The sequence below is a fragment of the Triticum dicoccoides genome, chromosome 7A (genome assembly GCF_002162155.2).
Source record: "Triticum dicoccoides isolate Atlit2015 ecotype Zavitan chromosome 7A, WEW_v2.0, whole genome shotgun sequence".
Lineage (NCBI taxonomy): Eukaryota > Viridiplantae > Streptophyta > Magnoliopsida > Poales > Poaceae > Triticum > Triticum dicoccoides.
This window is the reverse complement of record NC_041392.1, coordinates 35,580,948-35,586,264: the sequence shown is the minus strand read 5'-3', so window position 1 is coordinate 35,586,264 and position 5,317 is coordinate 35,580,948. Positions and strand designations below refer to the sequence as shown.

At 44.8% G+C, this 5,317-nt stretch overlaps 1 pseudogene; it reads left to right on the top strand.

Moving 5' to 3' along the window:
• The window catches only part of LOC119329038, an 88,940-nt pseudogene extending 85,166 nt beyond the window's left edge, over positions 1-3,774 (top strand).
• The last annotated feature ends 1,543 nt before the right edge of the window (positions 3,775-5,317 follow it).

Here is a 5,317-nt window from a genome sequence, read left to right as displayed (position 1 = left end):
AATGGCGGAGATTAAATTATTTCCTTCATGGTACAGGTACGGCGTTGAAGTCCCATCTAAAGGGGCGGGCGCAGAGCAGCCACCTGGAGGGGCTGGGCTCACGCCAGCAGCGACATCATCATCATTGGGGCATGTGGCCACATGGTCTGCTGCTTCCGGAGATGAAGAAGAAGACGGTCGCGAACAACTCGTGGTGGCAATGGCAGCAACCGATCATTCTGTTTTACGAGGGGCATTTTTCGAGCCCCGTAGGCCAGAGGACAATGTTAGGCTGAACCTAGCTAAATGGATAAACAATGTTGCACAACGCAACACTACTGCGGTGAAACCAATACCATCCATCGCAATTGTGGCACCGGATGAGCAAGAAACCAGTGCTATTGCAGCTGAAGCATCGGCTTTATGGGAAGAACATCATGGCACCCGCAGTGTCGCCTTGATCGACATACCCGCAGTGCACTTTTATTCTGATTTTCTAGAAGCCGAGGACATTGTCTACTACATCCTGCGGGAGCTGCAGTCTGTCGAACTCCAACACCAACTACAGAAAGGTCAAGTCATGGGAGAGGAAAAACTGGATACTTACGAAATAAAAAGTGCCATTAGATCAGGAAAACAGAAGTTGCTTATTGAAATTACTGAAAAAATTGAAGGAATGAATAATTCCGACAAGATTTCAAAAATCAAGAAAACTATTGAACAAATGAAAGAAGGCCAGCTGCAGCTCAACCAAATGAATGAATACCAGCTGGGCCTGCTGGAGTCTGTTAAAGATGAACCCTTAGGCGTACTCCTCCAAGCCTTGTGGCAGCTCAATCCCATGGAAGCTAATGGTGCGCCTGCTACCAAGCAAAGCCAAGAAAATAAGAAAGCCACACGTTCAGAAAAGAAGGAACCCACACGTTCAGAGAGGAAGAAGGCCACACATACACACGATGATATCATCAAGGAAACAGCCAAGAAGCTTAAAGGTCATATGGAAAAAGATGCAGATGAAAAATCGAGGCCTAAAGAGCACATGGAAGAAGATGACAAACTAAGGCCTAAAGAGCATATGGAAGAAGAGGAAAAACTGAAGCCTGAAGAGGACATGGAAGAACAAGCATCCCCAAAGCAAATTCGTCTCGAGGAAGGCCATTATGCAGACATTCTACTGGAGGTGTTCCCTCGGCCGGTGAACCGGGAGCAAGACTCAAAGCAAGCCACCCCAACAGGCACTAGTATATTGGTTGAGGAGCCATTCAAAGAAATAATCCGCAAAATAATGCAGGAGGTGCAGGAAGACAACTCCATCAGCAAACTAGATATATCTGATGGTAAACAAAGCCAGGATTGTATCCCGGATTTTCTTATTGAAGAAACCATACAGAAGATCGAAGAAATCCATTGGAAGATTGAACAGCAGCTTTTGGTTATCAAAGGGATCATGGATAGATTCAGTAACTTTTTGGAGAGACACCATCAGATCCTGGTTATACTCAAACTAGATAATGACTGGGTATTCGGACGGGAGGAGACAAAAAATGCTTTCAGCATGCTTGGTTGCATAGCCGGTGCACTGATGTTGACCTTCGAAGAAAACAGAGATGAAGCCAAAGAATACTGTTGCCCGCCTCAGGAGCCTATAGATTATTCTGTTATTTGCCTCTACCGTGATATTGCACTCGAGCTTACAAATCAACATATGAAACAAGATAGCACCCAGATTCTTCTTGACATCTTGGAGAAGTGTAAGAAATATGAATTCTGCATGAAGATCTTCGTTCATGCTTTGAACGCCAACCCCAAGAGGAGCAAGGAAGAGCTAAGCAAATTGGACAGCACTCTGCAGCAGCTTCCAGACAACTCATTGGACAACGTTGCTAAAAAGATGTTCAAGTTCTGTTATAGTGATCTACCTAATGAATACAAGTCCTGCTTGCTGTACCTAGCTATTTTCCCTCGGCGACAACCCATCAGGCGGTCAACCTTAATAGGACGTTGGGTTGTAGAAGGGCTGATTACCAAGGAAGACTGGGCCAGTTCTGTGCGTCATGCCAATCAATGTTTTGATGTGCTAGTCAATCGGTGGCTTATTTATCCAGCTGATATTGGTGCTACAGGAAAGATAAAGAGCTGTGTGATTGGCGATCTAGTTCATGCATTCATTACCAGGATCGCAAGAAAACGGCGCATTGTGGAAACACGCCTGTCACATCACTTGGCTCTCCGCTTCTCCATTTTCAATGACCTTCGACTCCGTGGTTCAGATAAAATAGACAGATTCTTTGAAAAGCTCTATGAAGAATCATCTTGAGTATCCCCGATCAAGGTGCTAGATCTTGAAGGTTTCCAATGCTTTGCAGGGAAGAACCAAAGCTACCTCATGGACATATGTAGCAAGATGTTACTGCTCAAGTATCTGAGCCTAAGGAGAACAGATGTTACCCAGCTACCCACTGAAATCAACAACCTCCGTGAGCTGGAAGTATTGGATATCAGAGAGACCAATGTGCCTCCATATGCAACAGTAAATGTCTTACTCCTGAAGTTGAAGCGTTTGTTGGCTGGTCGCATTGTTTTGAGTTCAGGGGCAAGTAGTACTGAACTATCTAGTGTTGTGATTCCTGATAAGGTCGAAAAAATGATAAACATGGAGGTATTGTCCAATGTCAAGGGACGGACCAGACAAGATTTGAAAGATATTGGAAAGTTGTGGCAGCTGAGGAAGCTTGGTGTGGTTATTGACAACAAGGAGCCACACCTCAGAAATTTTCTTCGAGCTATCAGTGATCTGCATGAGTGCCTCAAGTCTCTGTCAATTACTCTTTCCAGTACAGAGGGCAGCAAAGATTTCACACCCTATGTTCTTGAACACTATAAAAACACTCCCAAGCTTCTTGAGAGCCTAAGCATTACCGGAACCACACAAACGGTGCAACTTATTCGGTTGTCGACCAGAGATAATGGCCAACTACAACTTGGTAAGGTAACTCTATCTGGTACCCGGCTGAGTCAGGCTGATCTGAATGTCCTTGCCAAGCTGCCCAAATTAATATGTCTCAGGCTCCGAGACAACGCATACATTGATAGCAACCTCAACTTCATCGAGGATGAATTCGAAAATCTCAAGTGCTTTCTTATTGAGGGTTCCAACATAACTGTCCTCAACTTTGGAGATGGAGCACATAAACTGGAGAAAATCGTTCTGTGCTCCACTGAAGGATTGTCAATTTCTGGAGTTGAAGACCTTCTGGAACTGAAGGAGGTCGAGTTGAAGAACTGCAATAAGTTATTATTGTTTGACAAGGCCAAAAACATATCCAAGGTGACTCTTTGTCATACTCTGTGAGTCAATATGAGGTAGAGATTCTCACCAAGATGCCTAACATGCGCAACCTAGTACTCAAGGACATATTTTGTGTACAAAGCCAGCTTATCTTATACAAAGGTGACTTCCCAAAGCTCAACCTTCTTACACTCGACTTCTCTGTCACCCCCAAGATTATCATTACCGACGGATCAGCTCCTAAGCTCGAGAAAATCATCTGGTCCTTCACAAAGGACACGGTGGGTACTCTCTCCATCTCTTGCATTGACATCCTTCCAAACCTGAAGGAGCTCGAGCTCAATGGTGATTTTGTCCCCGGGGAGGTGGAAGAAGCATTGAAGAAACACAAGAACAAACCCAAGTTTACACACAACAAACCGGAATACCAATACCAGGAAGCGGGAAACATACCAGAAAAGAAAGATCCACCAAGATTCTCATTATTCAGGAAGCAAGAGGATTGATGCCGGAGCTGCCGTTCCTATAATCCATTCATTATAATCGGCTCCCATCCCATGGTGTGGTTTGTACGTGCTCATTGGTTTGCCATTGTGTGTTACTGTCCACCGCGCATGCATGGGCAGATATATTGTGTATCTATATGTATGTGGATTGAGTGAGTGTGTGTCCCTGCTACTTATTCTACATGTGTGTCCTGTAACTAAGACTGAGCACATGTAATGGTGTGTACATGTGTGCCCTGTAACTAAGATTGGGCATATATAATGGTGTGTACATGTGTGCCCTGAAACTAAGATTGAGCAAATGTAATGGTGTGTTGTTTGTGCTCATGGATTGGGATGTCTTTACTGCCTGAGTGAGTGACGTACGAGATCTGAAGGTGTGGGAATTAAGACCCTCATCTCCAGGTTGGAGTAGTTCATCCAGGAGACAAGCCCTCTCCTCTATTGTGATCCCTGTTGACATCACATACTCTGACATTTCCACTCATCTATTCTACATCTCAATCAGATCCCCGTCGCCGCGTTCCTTCAATCACACCTCGAACCGGTCGAGAATGATCTCATTTCCCACCATCTCCATGCCATACGGATCGGATCCGGTTCCTTCTGGGCCGACTCCTTGCTCGAGATCCTTCCTGACCAACACATCCCCCGAGCACCAGAATCCATATCTTTGATACCTGAAATCCTGCATCTCTGATCCCGCTTTAGGTCGAGAGGAGCCACCGGCGCCGGAGCGCCGCCAACCGCGTCGCGCGCCCTTACTCTCACTTTCTGGATGGACGCCTCCCTCTCATGGTCAGCTCGCGAAGTCACGAGTAACCTGTTCGTTTTTCCCAAACGAGGTTTGTATTTGCTCACAAGTAACCTTGCTAAATTCCTGAACATTTAGAAAGTATTTAACGTACTCGGCCTATAAATTTGTAATTTTTTAAGTTAACTTCCTGCCTAGAAAGCTAAATTATAAGGAAAATGGTATAAATCTGAGATCATATTTTTTTAAGCATGGCAAATTGAATATTCTTCATGACAATTTATGTTTGCGTGAGCATGAAAATTTTAGTTCGCGGGCATGGCAAAATTGCCAGAATTTGCCACCTCGACAAAAGTAATTTCTCATGAAAAAACGTTTGATTTCTCAGCTGGATATTGGGGTCTAATTATAATATCAGACCGTGTAGGCAAAGACCCAGAACCGAAGCTTGTGCGCATCTGACCAACACCTAAAAAACACCTACGTAACCACCCATAAAAAAATCTCAAAGAAGAAAAAAAAACACATATGTACCCTTCCCTCATAAAAAAAATACAGCTACATACCTGGTCTGTCAGCACGTCAACTCTTGGACAGGCCAGAGATGGCAACATCACGGGGAGAGAGAGAAAAGAAACACGTGCGAGGTCACGCCACCTCATGCATCGCGAGCTCGCTCGCAGGTTCTCCCTCGCGACCGCGGCCACGAATAATAGGACGAGTCTAGGTAGCGGCCGGCCTAAAAAAGAAATTTTTTGAACCTAATTTAAAAAGGTAATAATTTGCCCC